This window comes from Balaenoptera physalus, assembly GCF_965194825.1.
Source record: "Balaenoptera physalus genome assembly, chromosome: 1".
NCBI lineage: Eukaryota > Metazoa > Chordata > Mammalia > Artiodactyla > Balaenopteridae > Balaenoptera > Balaenoptera physalus.
In genome coordinates, this window is record NC_138882.1 from 180,022,832 (window position 1) to 180,037,309 (window position 14,478).

Below are 14,478 nucleotides of genomic sequence, written 5' to 3' on the forward strand. Positions count from 1 at the left end.
TTTCTTAAGTGGAATCAGGCGTGTCTAGAATGAGACAGGAAAACATTGCCTGTAGTTATTGCCATACCTCACAGTCACCACGTAAAATAACAGTGACTTCATATGGGTCTGATATCCTAAGAAATTATGTTTAGAGTTGTGAAAGTTTGTAAGATTTTTTTCTCTGTCAGGACATTTTTTTTTTTTTTTTTGGCTGTGCTGTGTAGCATGAGGGATTTTAGTTCCCAGACCAGGGATTGAACCCATGCCCTCTGCAGTGGAAGTGCTGCATCTTAACCACTGGACCACCAGGGAAGTCCCTTTGTCAGGACATTTTTATTGAATATTGAAAGTAAGTTATAATGATGTAAAAGTTTGTATTCTTCTTGTTGGTATTATTTATAATCCATTTTTTGGCTTTGTGATTGAAAGTTGACTCATCGTCTTTATTTGTTCATTAGGTATCGCTAGGGGACCTGCTCTCTTGGGTGGCTCTGAGTAGGGTGAGACAGAGTTGCAGAATGCTTTGCAGCTCTTGTTGACTATGTATTTGCAAGTAGATGGAGTGATGAAAAATGTTTCCAGTGTACTTTGACATTATTAAAAATGATGACTACAGAAAAAGGAGAATTATTTATTTTTTGAGTGGTGGTGGTTGGTGTTTTGTATTGCCGTTGATGTTTGTGAGATCATGTTTTTAAGGAGAAAATTAGAAAATTGCTCAAAAAATTTCAAGTGGGCAGTAGACTTTGAAGGTAAGTTTTGCTAGTAAAAGGGTATTGATTTCCCCCATAAGTCTCTTTGATAGCTGGCATGGTGGGAACAAGTATTTTCAGTAATGTGACTTCTGGCACGTGACAGTTGGGTGAATTTATTTGGGCTAATGACACAGGTTGTTCAGACGTAAATAAGAAAAGCAGTTTCCTCTTTCTGACACTATTCCATATAAACTACCTTGAGCTGAGAACCGTTAAGTTGATCTAATAAGCTGCTCACCTTGGGGAGAACAGTTAAGCCAGAATTAACAAGTTTGAGAGAGGAGAGAAATTCTTTGAAGAGCTGAATAAATGTCTGTGTAAAAGTTCACTATCCAAAGTAGCATAACTCAATCAGTATCTTTCAGAATTTTGTCAGGTATGGAACAGATTGCATAATTTTTAGCTTCTTTTTTCATATGTCATGGTATCTGTCAGATGCTCCCAAAGTCCTTTTCTTCACCACAGCTTTCATTCTAGCTTTTCTAAGCTCTAAAGAATGAAGTAGGAAGTTCTTGGTGCTGTTAGCGATTGGTGGGAATCTGGGAGAGCTATCTTAAATGCCATGTCTTCTGAATACTCAGAGAAAGGAAAATAATAATCTTTATGGAAGAACTATTTGAAATAATTAGATATTGCCTATTATGTGCCAAGCACATCACAAGCCTTGTTTTGTTAAATCTTCCCATCATTCCCACAGAGTATAGATGAGGAAACTGAGGAGATAAGATCATTTCCCACAAGGTAATCTAGGTATTGAGGAAGCTGTTAACCTTTTTTCTACATATCTGTCTACTTCAGGGGTCAAAGTGAACCTTGACACGTAAGACCTAAGTTTGAGAAATGCAGATAACTTACTGTAGCTGCATATATCTGAATAAAATTGAGCCTAACTCTGTTTTTATCCAGTTCCCCTTCTTCTGCAGTAGGAAAATACTGATCAGTCCCCTCCTTAAAAAAATTCTTAGAACTTGTATGTATAGCTGTAATAATGCTTACACTAATGGTATCACTTGTTTCATTAATAAAACTTTACACATTTGACAAACCGTTTAAGAGTATATCTATCTTGTGGAGTGCTCTGCCTTGGAGCCTGAGAACTCAGATTATCTTTTAGTCAACAAGGTTTGTGTCTGTAAACACTAAGCCATTTTAAAAATTAGAGAGTTTTTAAAATAACCACCATGATAGCTAATGTTTGTTGAGGTTTACTGTATCCCAGATACTGTTAAATGCCTTGAGTGTATTAGTTCACTTCTAGGAGATAGTTTCCATTTATTCATACTTTATTTTTTTAATGATGAGATTTTAGCAACGTGTTGGCTAGCGTGTAGCAGCCCATGTGGTCTAAAACTGGATTCTCAAGGCTTCCTGGAAGGCTGGCAAGTTGGTTACTCTTGTTCTGGTGTGTCAGCAGTTAGAGTATAAAGAGAATGTTATGGATGCAATATTCACTTCACTTCCCTGAATAATGATGTGGTCCTTCGGTACCCCAGTACTACTGCATCTGTTGATTTTCCTCCTACCTGGGCAGGGTCCTTTGCTGATGCCTCCTTTGTCTCACCCTCAGGGCTGTGGTACTTTGCTTCTTTATTTCTCTTGGGTTTAAATACTATTTTTATGTTGATGACTTTCAAGTTCTTGTATTTTTAGATCAGATTTTTAGCCAGACCTAAATATTCATTTATCCAATTTGTGTATTTACATCTCCTCTTGGATTTCCAACTAGCATTTCAGACCTCTTGATTTCCTTCTCACCCCTTCTTCAACCTGTTCCTTCCCAGTTTTGCTAAATAATATTGCTGTCTACCTAGCTGCTCAAGGTAAAACATCTGTAAGCCTTTCTTTGATTATTCTTTTCCTTCACCCCTCTACTCTTAGGCAGTAGCAAACCCTGTTGCTTTTACTATTTAAACTTGGCCTTTTCTCCATTTATTTCTACTGTCCTACTCTCTTCCAGGCCACAATCATCTCTGACCTAGACAGCTACTACAGTCTCCTAACTAGTCTCCTTATTTCCTTCCCTACCCTTCTCCAATTCATTTTTTCAGAAACATTCAGAATGGTCTTTAAAAAATACTATTAATGTTATGCCTCTCCTCCGTTTAAGTTCTGCTGTTGTTGCTGTTGATCTTAGATTTCATATTGTTTACCAGGGCCTACACAGCTTCAGATGACGTAGCTCCTGCTTGAGTTTCTGAACTCTGTGATGACCACTCCCTACATACTCCCTTCACTCTAGTCTCATGATCCTTTTTTTAAAAAAATTTATTTTATTGAAGTGTAGTTGATTTACAATGTTGTGTTAATTTCTGCTGTACAGCAGTGATTCAGTTATACATGAATATGTGTATGTATATTCTTTTTTGTAATCTTTTCCATTATGGTTTAGTATAGGATATTGAATATATCCTGTGCTATACAGTAGGACTTTGTTGTTTATCCATTCTTTATATATAAAATAGTTTGCATCTGCTAATCCCGAACTCCCAGTCCATGCCTCCCCTACCCCCCTCTAGTTTCATGATCTTTGAACACAGCCCTTTTCTACTTCTGGCCTTTGCATTTGATGCCCCCTTCCTAGAATGCTCTTTCCCTTGCTTTTTGTAGAATGGATAATTTGCACCCTTCAGATCCCAATTTAGAAGTTATCTCTTCTATCTTATCCAGAGTACTATTACTCACTTCTTATATCATTCTTTTTATTTTCATGCCATTTTCACCATTTTAATTATCTGGTTTGTTTACTGACTTTTTGTCTGTCTGCCCCCAATAGAATGTAAGCACCATGAGTTTGGTGACTTTGCTTATTTTATTCACTACTTTGTAGCTACTCATAAAATATTTGTTGAAAATGAATGAATGAGGTGACTAGCTGCTTAAAAGCCGATTTCTTGCATTTGTCCTTTTAGTGCCACTTTCCAGACCATGGTTGTAGCATATTCTAATTTGGGGGCTAGAAGAGGGGATTAACAGGGATTGAATGGCAAATACCCGTCAGGCATTGTGCAGAAAGTATTTAGTCTAGTGACTTAGTTAATCATCAGAGCAATTTATGAATGTTTTATGTTACCATTTTACAATTGAGGAAGCTGCTGTTAAGAGATTAACTATGACTACACAGTGTACTAAAGGCTAAAGCTAGGAATGGAACCCAAGATTGTCTGACTCCAATCCAGAGCCTCTAGAGTACAAAGCATTAGGAAATTCTGTGGTGAGTATGCTTTTAGGCAGGAAAGTAGGATTTTGGTCACTTAAAAAAAGGAGAGATGGATCTTATTTCTTCATTCTTCTTTCCTCTTCTTTTTCACCCTTTCACTACTGTTAGCCAGTCCTTATAGTCACCATTCACTCATCCTGCTCTAGGTGAAATGAATCACATTCTCTATTCTCTTGAGAATTCTTTATAACTTTCTACAGTCCTCTTAAAACAGGATTTTCAAAAGTTGAGCAATAGTTAGGGAGCAGGGAGGATTTAACATTCCTTTTTGGCTGCCTCCTTGCTATTTAAATACTGAATATTTGGTGTAGGGGACTGGGTAACTGATAGTAGTCAGAGTTTAGAAGGGGACAGGGATGGTGAATAGAAGGCAACGTAGGAGCGGAGTGTAGCTAGCCATAGGGACTGGGGTACTGGACTGCTGTATTTCAGAATGTTGTTATAGTACATTAAATCAAATAAACCACAACAATGTTTGTCTCAGAACAATAGGGAGGGACTTCCCTGGGAGTCCAGTGGTTAAGATTCCTCAATTCCTCTGCAGGGGGCAGGGGTTCGATCCCTGGTCGGGGAACTAAGATCCTGCAGGCTGCGAGGCGCGGCCAAAAAGCAAAACAAAACAAAATAAAAAACATTAGGGAGCATTAGTGAGTCAGTATGCTATAGGGAGATCAGTGTGTTTTTATAAAAATAGGATTTTAAGAAATACACACAAATATTTTTTTCTTTAGAACAGTAAATTTGTCAGAATGAAAAGCACAGTACGAGATAGTTGACTTTAATATTAATTTTTAGTATTATTGAAGGTGGTTTAATAGGAAAGAGAATTGAAATGAAATATGTCTTCCTGTTTCTTTTAATATGGGTGGATATGTTAAAATTATTTTTTCTCCTGACATTTATTTCTTTTTTTATTTTTATTACTACTACTACTACTACTACTACTACTACTACTACTACTACTATTACTACTACTACTACTACTACTTGAGATTGTGGAGTAAAATTACTTAAGGATTCACTGTCATTGTTACTGAATTAACATTTATATGTGATTATTGGCATATCAGAATTTGTTTTAGTTATTAAAAACTAGTCTGAATTTAAGCCATATGTACACTAATTTTTTCAGATAATACCATTGTTTTATTAATGATAATTTCAAGAATCTCACTAGTATCAGTCTATTGACATAGTACTATAACTCTTCTTCCATCTACATCATGGATGAATTTAATTACTGTTTGGAAACATAAGGTTTGTGTTACCAGATATTGTATAACTGAGCATTTATAATCTTAAGTGGGTAGTGTTACACAAAGTATTGGGGAAAGCTCTTTTATTAGGTTAAATTAAGGGTAGGCAACCTATGGCCCACTAGCCAGCTGCCTATTTTTGTAAATGAGTTTTATTGGAACATGCCATATGCATTCATTTTACGTGTTATCTGTAGCTTCTTTTGCATTACAGCAGTGTAGGCGAGCAATTGTGACAGAGACCATATGGCTCGTAGGCTCATACAAATACCATGAATGCACAAGTATTTACTATCTAGCCTCTTGAGAAAAAGTTTGCTGACCCACGGGTTACATTAACTTATAATTTACCATTGCAAACTTCCATATTATGTAGTTTTCCACCTTTGCCTCCTTATCTCCTTGTTATTTTTAGTAATTGTTTTTCTTTCTTTATTTTCATTGATCTGTTTTCTGATTCACTGACTCTTTCCTCTGTCATCTCCATTTTGTTACTGATACCACCCAGTGAATTTTTTAAAGATGTTGTATCATTCAGTTCCAAAATTTCCACTTGGTTCTTTTTTATAGGTTGTATCAGTCTGTTGAGGATTTCTGTCTTTCCATTCACTTCAAATGTGTTTACCTTTACCTCTTGGAGCATAGTTATAATAGTTGCTTTATGTTCTATGCCTGATAATTCTAATAATATCTGAGTCTTTTCAAGGTTGGCATGTGTTCATTGTCTTTTCTCCTGAGAATTGGTTACATTTTCTTGGTTCTTTGTATGTCAGTTAATTTTGGATTGTGTCCTAGACACTGTAAATGTTAAGCTTTATAAATTCTGAATCCTTTGGAGAATATTTTTTAAGCAATCAACCTTGTTAGATTTGACTGCTAGTTCTTGAGAATTGGTTACATTTTACTATATTTGTATGCTGAGTAATTTCAGATTGTATCCTGGACATTTAAAATTTTATGTTTTTTTTTTTTTTTAAGTTTTTTTTTTTTGATGTGGACTATTTTTAAAGTCTTTATTGAATTTGTTACGATATTGCTTCTGTTTTATGTTTTTTGGGTTTTTTTTGGCCCCAAGGCATGTGGGATCTTAGCTCCCTGACCAGGGATTGAACCCTCACCCCCTGCATTGGAAGGTGAAGGTTTAACCACTGGACCACCAGGGAAGTCCCAGAATTTTATGTTTTATAGATTCTGGGTCCTGTTATAATCCTTGGAGAATTGTGATTAAAAAAATTTTTTTAAGGAGACAATCAACTTGATGAGGCTCAGGGCTCAAGTTTTGTCTCTCTGTGGGGGGTGGTTCTAATCTTCGTTTATTTTCAGAGCTTTTAATAGGCTGCTTTGGATCTGTCCCATTTATGTACAACTTTGAGGGTGAGCCTGGACTTAGGTAGATTCATACAAAGAAATAGGGATCCTCCTCCTCTACTTTTCTTCTTTGGAATTCCCCTAATACTCTTTGGCCCACAAAGACTCTTTCCTCCATTTCCTCTGGCCAAGAAGGGGTTTCTGGAGTATCACAGTGCTCTTTCTTTAATTCTGACCTGTTTAGTATTTTTTACCCCAGTGATTTAAATTAAGATGAAATTCTTATCCTTGTAAAAACTACTGGGAAATTTAGATGAAAAAATTGAGTGTAAGATTAGATTTCAAAATGAAATGAATCAGAATCTGCATGATGAAATTAAATAGGTGCAAATGTATTCTGTTTACTTTCAAATGATTGATTACTTACAGTTATGCCCAGAATGAGTCAGACATGACTTTGTGACAATTTTAGATGGAAAGAAAACACACATGGACAATAGTTTATTACAGACAACATGAATGTATTAATAAGCAGAGGTAAAGAAAGCTCACACAATCTTTGTTTGCATTGATAATAAGAAAATTGTCTCCCTTCCACTTTGCTCTGATAGGATTATACCACATCTGCCTCTCCACGAGTGGTCAAAAGGAAGTGAGTATTTCACCTAAAAGATAAAGACTAAATAATAAAGACTTAATAAAGACTAAAAGATTTATTAGTATTAACAGTACTCAGATATTTGAAGAGTTTTCCTGTGGAGTAGAGTGTACTAGGTATATGGAATCCCTGCATTTGTTGTTAGGTTGACTAGAGCAATGTGGACCTTCCAAGTATAATTTGGTGTGGTTTTCATTGTTGATGAATTAACCACAATTCTTTATTTTGTGAAGTTGTTTCTTCTGTTAAATGTGGTTTTCTTTGTTACCGTTTTTCTAGTGTACAGAAATACTTTGACTCATTTCTAGATACTATAATTAATCTCCCCTTTGGTATATTAACAAGCAGTATTGATCCACTGGTTTAGTGTAAGTGTGCTTTGGCTTGGGTTTGTTGGCTGTGGATAGAGAAGGATCTTTTCCAGATATTACTGAAGAGAAAAGTTTGTCGGGAGTAGTGTCAAGAGGCTGGCTGGGCAAGTTTCCATGTTGCAAGCTCATTAGGCAGAGTTTCAGGAGAGTATAAGATCCTGTATTTCTTTCTGCCATTGAAAGAAATTCAGTTCACTGCATAAATCCAGCTACCCATTTTCCTGTGGGGCACCTGTTTTACTATTACTGTTGCGTAAAACTTCTCTTTGTTTGCTATGTAGATTCTTAGGATGAGCCATACTTCTTTTAAGTCTAGTGGACTACGGGAATTCCCTGGCGGTCCAGTGGTTAGGACTCGGTGCTTTCACTGTCAGGGTCTGGGTTCAATCCCTTGTTGGGGAACTAGGATCCCATAAGCTGTGTGGCGTGGCCAAAAAAAAATAAAAAAAAATAAAAAATCACTTATCTTAAAAAATAAGTCTATTGGACTAGATCATGATGATGAAGCATTTTGAGTTTATGACTCTTTTTAGCAATATTCTAGTGTCTGGGGATAGAGTAGTAGAGAAAGTGCTTGCCCCACCATGAAGTTTTAATATTATTATTTAAAAAATTTGTTTAAAAATTACCTACGGTGTTATTCACTTTTTTGATAACAGCTTTATTGAGATATAATTCACATAACATAAAATTCACCCATTTAAAATGTATAGTTTATTGGGTTTTAGTATATTTACAGACTAACGTAACTATCACCATAGGTTTAGAACCTAATTTTAGATTACTTCAAAAAGAAACCCATATCCTTTAGCAGTCATCCCTCCTTCCTCCATTTCCACCCATCCCCTCAGGCCTAAGCATCCACTAGTCTTTTTCTTTTATACTTTTTGTCTGTGGATTTGCCTGTTCTGGGCATTTCATATAAGTGGAATTATGCAAAATGTGGTCTTTTGTGACTGGCTTTTTTCACTTAGCATTGTGTTTTCAAGGTTCATCCATGTTGTAGCATGTATCAGGACTTCCATTTCTTTTTATTGCCAAATAAAATTCATTGTGTGGATATACTTCATTTTGTTTATCCATTCATCAGTTGGTGAAAACATTGTTTCTACTTTTTGGCTATTGCAAATAATGCCGATATGAACATTCATTTATTAGTTTTGTGTGCACATGTTTTTAATACCTAGGAGTGAGTATTGCTGAGTCATTTAGTGACTTTATTGCTTAACCTTTGGAGAAACTCAGAACTCACTTATTTTAGATATATAGTTTTATGAATTCTGATAAATGCAGAGTTTTGCAGCCCCACCATACTGAAGATATGGAAAAGTTCCATCACCTAATTACAGTCCTTCAGTGCCATCTCTCTTTTTTAAAAATTTTATTGAAGTATAGTTGATTTACAATGTTGTGTTAGTTTCTGCTGTACAACAAAGTGATTCAGTTATACATACATATTCTTTTTCATATTCTTTTCCATTATGGTTTATTATAGGATTTTGAAATGGTTCCCTGTCCTATATAGTAGATATTCTATATATAATTCTATATATAATAGTTGAATTCTATATGTAATAGTTTGCATCTGCTAATCCCAAACTCCCAGTCCATCCCCCACCCCCACCCTTGGCAACCACAAGTCTGTTCTCTATATCTGTGAGTCATTTTCCATTTCATAGATAAGTTCATGTGTGTCATATTTTAGATTCCACATGAAGTGATATCATATGGTATTTGTCTTTCTCTTTCTGACTTATTTCACTTAGTATGATAATCTCTAGTTACATGCATGTTGCTGCAAATGACGTTATTTCGTTCTTTTTTTATGGCTGAGTAGTATTCCATTGTATATATATATACCACATCTTCTTTATCCATTCATCTGTCAGTGGACATTTAGGTTGCTTCCATGTCTTGGCTGTTGGAAACAGTGCTGCTGTGAACATAGGGGTGCATGTATTTTTTTGAATTATAGTTTTGTCTGTATATATGCCCAAGAGTGTGATTGCTGGATCATAGTGCTGTCTCTTTTAAGATAAACTCTCCCCCAGGCCCTAGCCCCTATAGTTTTGCCTTTGCCGGAGTGTTATATAAATGGACTCATAGCCATTTTGAGTCTAGCTTCTTTCACTTAACTTAATTAGCATTTGAGATTCACTCATGTTGTTGTATCAGTAATTCATTACTTTTTGGAACCCTCCTACACTGTTGTTTGGTGCAGCCACTATGATAAGCAGTATGGAGGTTCCTCAAAAACTAAAAATAGAATTACGAAATATTAACAGGATGGTCAGCAGCCATTTTCTTTGGCAATATTGGTCTTTAAAAAAAAAACACACAAAACCTAAGCAGAGTATGTTTCTGGGTAAATTTAAATGCGGCTGTCAGGAAATCAATTTGTAATATGTGGTGAGTTGTGTTCTGCGTTAGAAAACCAGAGTCAGAACAAAGGCATTTCTGGCTAAGCACTTGGAGACTAACGTTTCTGGATTTGTTTAAAAAAAAAAAAAAAAGAAAAGAAAGCAATATAATGGTTCCTAGCTGTTAACATTCAAATGGTGATTTCCAGAGACTTTTAGAGCTAAAACACAATGGGAAAGAAGGTATAGGCTTGCAATTCTAAAATCAAAAGAGCTTGGGGAAACGAATTGTTTTCTGAAATTGGCAAAAACTCTGGACAGAAATACAGAAATTTCAATATTCATATATTTTACAGTAGAGATACTAATGTATTTGATTAAGGAGTGCTGCCTTATTAACTTTCTAACAGTGGAAAAATTCTGAATTCCAATAAAGGATTTTGGACCTGAATTAACAGCTCAACATGAAATTGAATTGAAACAAATATTAAAATTGGCTAGTTTTATTTCTGTGCAGTTTTAGTGGCAAAAGATAAGCAGCAATGAAAAAAAATAATTTTTTAAACACATTCTGTTATAGATTCCAAGGTTAAAGTAGAAGTAGATATGTCATAGTGTTTAGGTTTGAGAATACAGTTTCTGTTTTGCTTTTGTCCATACAGAATTACTAAAGTTGTGACCCCTGAGATTTCTGTAGTTGCTAGGTCGGGTCATTCAGGATGTTCTGCTTTTTGGGACATCTTACATGCTTGGTGCCTACATTTGACAGCTTCAAACTCTAATTCATTCCTGTCTGTTTCATCTTTCATAATAACATGCATTAATCTTACCAGTATAGTTTCATACTTGAGTTTGAGGATGGGCTCTGTCTTTGGTGCCATTTAGGTAAGTAGAAATTAGCTGAGGATGCTTTACTGTTATCCGCTGAAGGCTCCATTCTGGAATTTGCTTCTCTCACTTATGTACAGTCTCTGGTAGTACATCTCTAGCCCTTATCTTTTACGAAGCTTTTCCGAGTGTAGGAAAGGGTTAATTTTTTTTTTTTTTTAATTTAAATTTTTGGCTGTGCTGGGTCTTCGTTGTGGCACACAGGCTCTTCTTTGCAGCATGTGGGTTTCTCTAGTTGCGGCACGTGGGCTTCTCTAGTTGTGGTGTGTGGGCTCCAGAGTGCCCGGGCTCACTAGTTGTGGCGCACCGGCTTAGTTGCCCTGCGGCATATGGGATCTTTGTTCCCCGACCAGGGATTGAACCCATGTCCCCTGCATTGGAAGGCGGATTCTTAACCACTGGACCACCAGGGAAGTCCCTCACTACTTGTTTTCACTACTTGTTTTCTAATTTGTCAAAATCTACCTTTTGAGGAGGTGCTGACTATATGTCAAACCCAGGGTCAGATATGATTGCCATAGATTAAGAAGTTTCATCCTGGTGGGAGTTCATCATCCTTGATATGTCAGTAAACATCTGTGCTCAAAAAATTATAGGTCTCCTCTTTCCTTCATGGTGTAAGTAGGAAATGTTCAGATCATTATGTAATCTCCTCATAGATCCTTGGATTTCTCTGATGAATATCTGCCTAATTGACATTTAGTGGAGAGTATGTAGTGAGTACTATAATCAGAGTCTACTGTGTTTTACTACTCTTTAACCCTCAAATTTTATTTGTTTCTGAAGTTTGTCTTCTGTTAATTTTTTATTAGAAAGAAGGTGGGGAATTAGATTTTTTTTGCATTTATAGTTCTATTTTGGGTTGGCCATAAAGTTCGTTTGGGTTTTTTCCATAAGATGTTATGGAAAAACGCAAACAAACTTTATGGCCAACCCAATACTTAAGAGTCTTATTAATTCGGTTATTACATAGCAGCTGTCCAATCTTGCTAACGATTATGCTTGTATTTCCTAATGACATAATATAAATCATAGCAATTTGAACTACGGAAGTGTCAAGTGGGTGTGCTACTGTATTTCAGTCATGAGATTTAAAAAATAAAAACAGTGTCATCTGGAGCACTGCACATGCATATTACGCTGCTCATTGTTTGAATTAGAATTTTAAGTGGTATTATGAGAAGCTGTTTGCTTGTTATGTTGAGCTGAAAGGGAGGTAAGCATCCAGTGATTTATGCTGGAGATACAGAGCTTGGTGAGCGCTGGTAATAAGCTTAATGACCGGCAGAATTAGGAAGTATGTAGTGTAAGAGCTTTACATGCGTGCCATTTCTTTGAAATTCACCTGTTTCTGGAGAAAATGCCTAGCAGTGCTTATCTCATACTGATTTATCTAGGCTTTTTTAGTGGAAGGAGGGGGTGCTAAACAGCCTAGTTGCAAATTACTAAAATACCATTAAAAAAAATTGAGATATAATTCACATACCATAAAATTCACAATTTTAAAGTGTACAATTCAGTGGGGTTTTTTAAAACCATATTTATGAAGATGTGCAACCATCACCACTACGAATTAAGGAGAAAATTGCTCCATAAAATAAGTTCCCTGGGTTTCATGCATTACGTGCCCAGTCTGCAGTAGTGTGTTCATTTGCCATTGGGCAGATGATTCAGCCTGAGCCAAGAATTTGGGACTTTCTAGAAGTTCTAGAGTGACACTCCATTGACTCTTTTATGAGATGAACTACTAATTTAATTCTGTCCGGAAGATAGGGGCAACCATATTTTGACCAGGTTGTGATAATGCTTTTTTACTGTGCTATAAAGTATTCTGCGCATGGGCGGGTTGATGTAATAGGAAGAGCGCTGTCTTTAGAATACAGAAGAAACCTGACCTGGCCACTTAGCTTAGTTAGCCTTGTTAACTTGGGCAAGTTACTTCATCTTGCTGAGACTAAGTTTATAGGAGATACTGTAAAATGGTTCATTGAGGACAACATGGTTGGTTAGGCTTGCCGCATGCTCTAGATTCAGATCTCCTGACTTCTGTTTTCAGTTTTCTTTTTATAGAACTATGTTTTTGTCTTAAATATTTTTATCCAAATGGTCTTTTAAGAAACAATGTATTAATCCACAATATTCTGTTGGTAGTTTTCAGAGAGGGGAATAAATGAAGTCAATATTCTTTATGTGACCAAGGAAAAAGAATGTTTGTTACATTGAATATTGGCCAAATATATGATTGTCTCTTTAGAAGTCTTGTAGTTAACAGAAATATTGTTAGCCAGTAAAGTTACTAATAGAAATCAGGAACCTTAACCTTTCCTAGTAAGGTTAAATGGTATGGCTCAGCTCTTGGGGCCCACTACCGATGACTCATTTGAGAACTTATTCCCACATAGTGACAGTTGGCCCTAGCTCGAAAAACTACTAGCAGTTGGCTTTATAGAAGAAAGAACAGTCTCATATTTTCTACCATTCGTGTGACCACAATGCAGAACCGTAATTCAAAGAAAGTTTTATTTTGGCTAGGGGTAATCTTCATTCTGAAAGAATTGACAAACTAATATAAAGGACTTTTGTCCTGAAACTTGTTAGGCTTATGTTTTCTACATTGCAAACATATATATAGTTTCTTTGGATGAAGCAGTTCCTTTATGAAATGTTTTAGCTTTGTATTTCTCAGTGCAGCATTTTAAATCAGTTCTTTGTGTGTAGGGGATGATGGCAACGCATGGAACTGTTGTCTGAGGCTGCTAGTTTGAAGAACTAACTAGAGACTGGTACAGTGTTACTAATTTTGAATGACTAAAGCATTGGGTTTTTTGGTTTGGTTTGGTTTGGTTTTCCCTCTCCCACCTCAGTAAACTTTTGCTACTTGGATATAAAGAATTTTACTTCTAAAGATTCTTTTAGACCTCTGCAACTTGTGGTCATTCATATAAAATTATTATTTGCAGCTGTCACTTCTTCTTCCTTACTGTTTCATTAAATTAGAGAGGAACATGATGTGAGAACTATTAAATATTTGTTAGGTTGAAGAAAGAATTCTGTCTTATTTTGGGTTTATTATATTTATAGTCTTTCTTTTAAAATACATTTAAATTATACAAATAATTTATATTTATGGTAGAAAAGGCAGTTATGTAATCCTGTCATCCAGAGATAATTGCTGTTAATCTTCTGTGCCAAGTCTCTTGGTTGTCATTCTTAAAGAGGTAAAATATCACCTTACCAGGTAGAAGAGCTTACGTCTTTCAGTTTTGAAGCTGAATAAAATGATAGTCTTTTGTCTTTTGAAGAATATCCTGACATGTTGAAATATTTTAAACTAAATTACAGTGGAGAGCCTCTTTTATAAAAATGAGGAGTTGGTGGGTAGATATTGGGAAAATAGCAGCTAAAAAAGAAAAACAAGGAAACAGTTGTATTCGCAGAACAGACTAGGTCTTTGTCAGCAATTTCCACGTTGATGAATTAGTCTTATGTTTCTGAATATCCTGCTTATACATCCTTAGTCTTTTTCTCTAGAAAGTAAAGGTGGTAGATTCTCATCATGGGCCTAAAGTTAGGAGGCTTGTTGTATGATTTTTATTTGTTTTGAGTTTCCATGGAATGTTTATCATGGGAATCACTTTTGGAGAGACTGATCTAGTCACATTAGGAAATTGGAAATACTTTGT

At 35.8% G+C, this 14,478-nt stretch overlaps 1 protein-coding gene across 23 annotated transcripts in view; it reads left to right on the top strand.

The window, feature by feature from the left end:
- Positions 1-14,478, top strand: part of EIF4G3 (eukaryotic translation initiation factor 4 gamma 3) — a 367,587-nt gene that overhangs the window by 63,996 nt on the left and 289,113 nt on the right. The window lies entirely within an intron of this gene.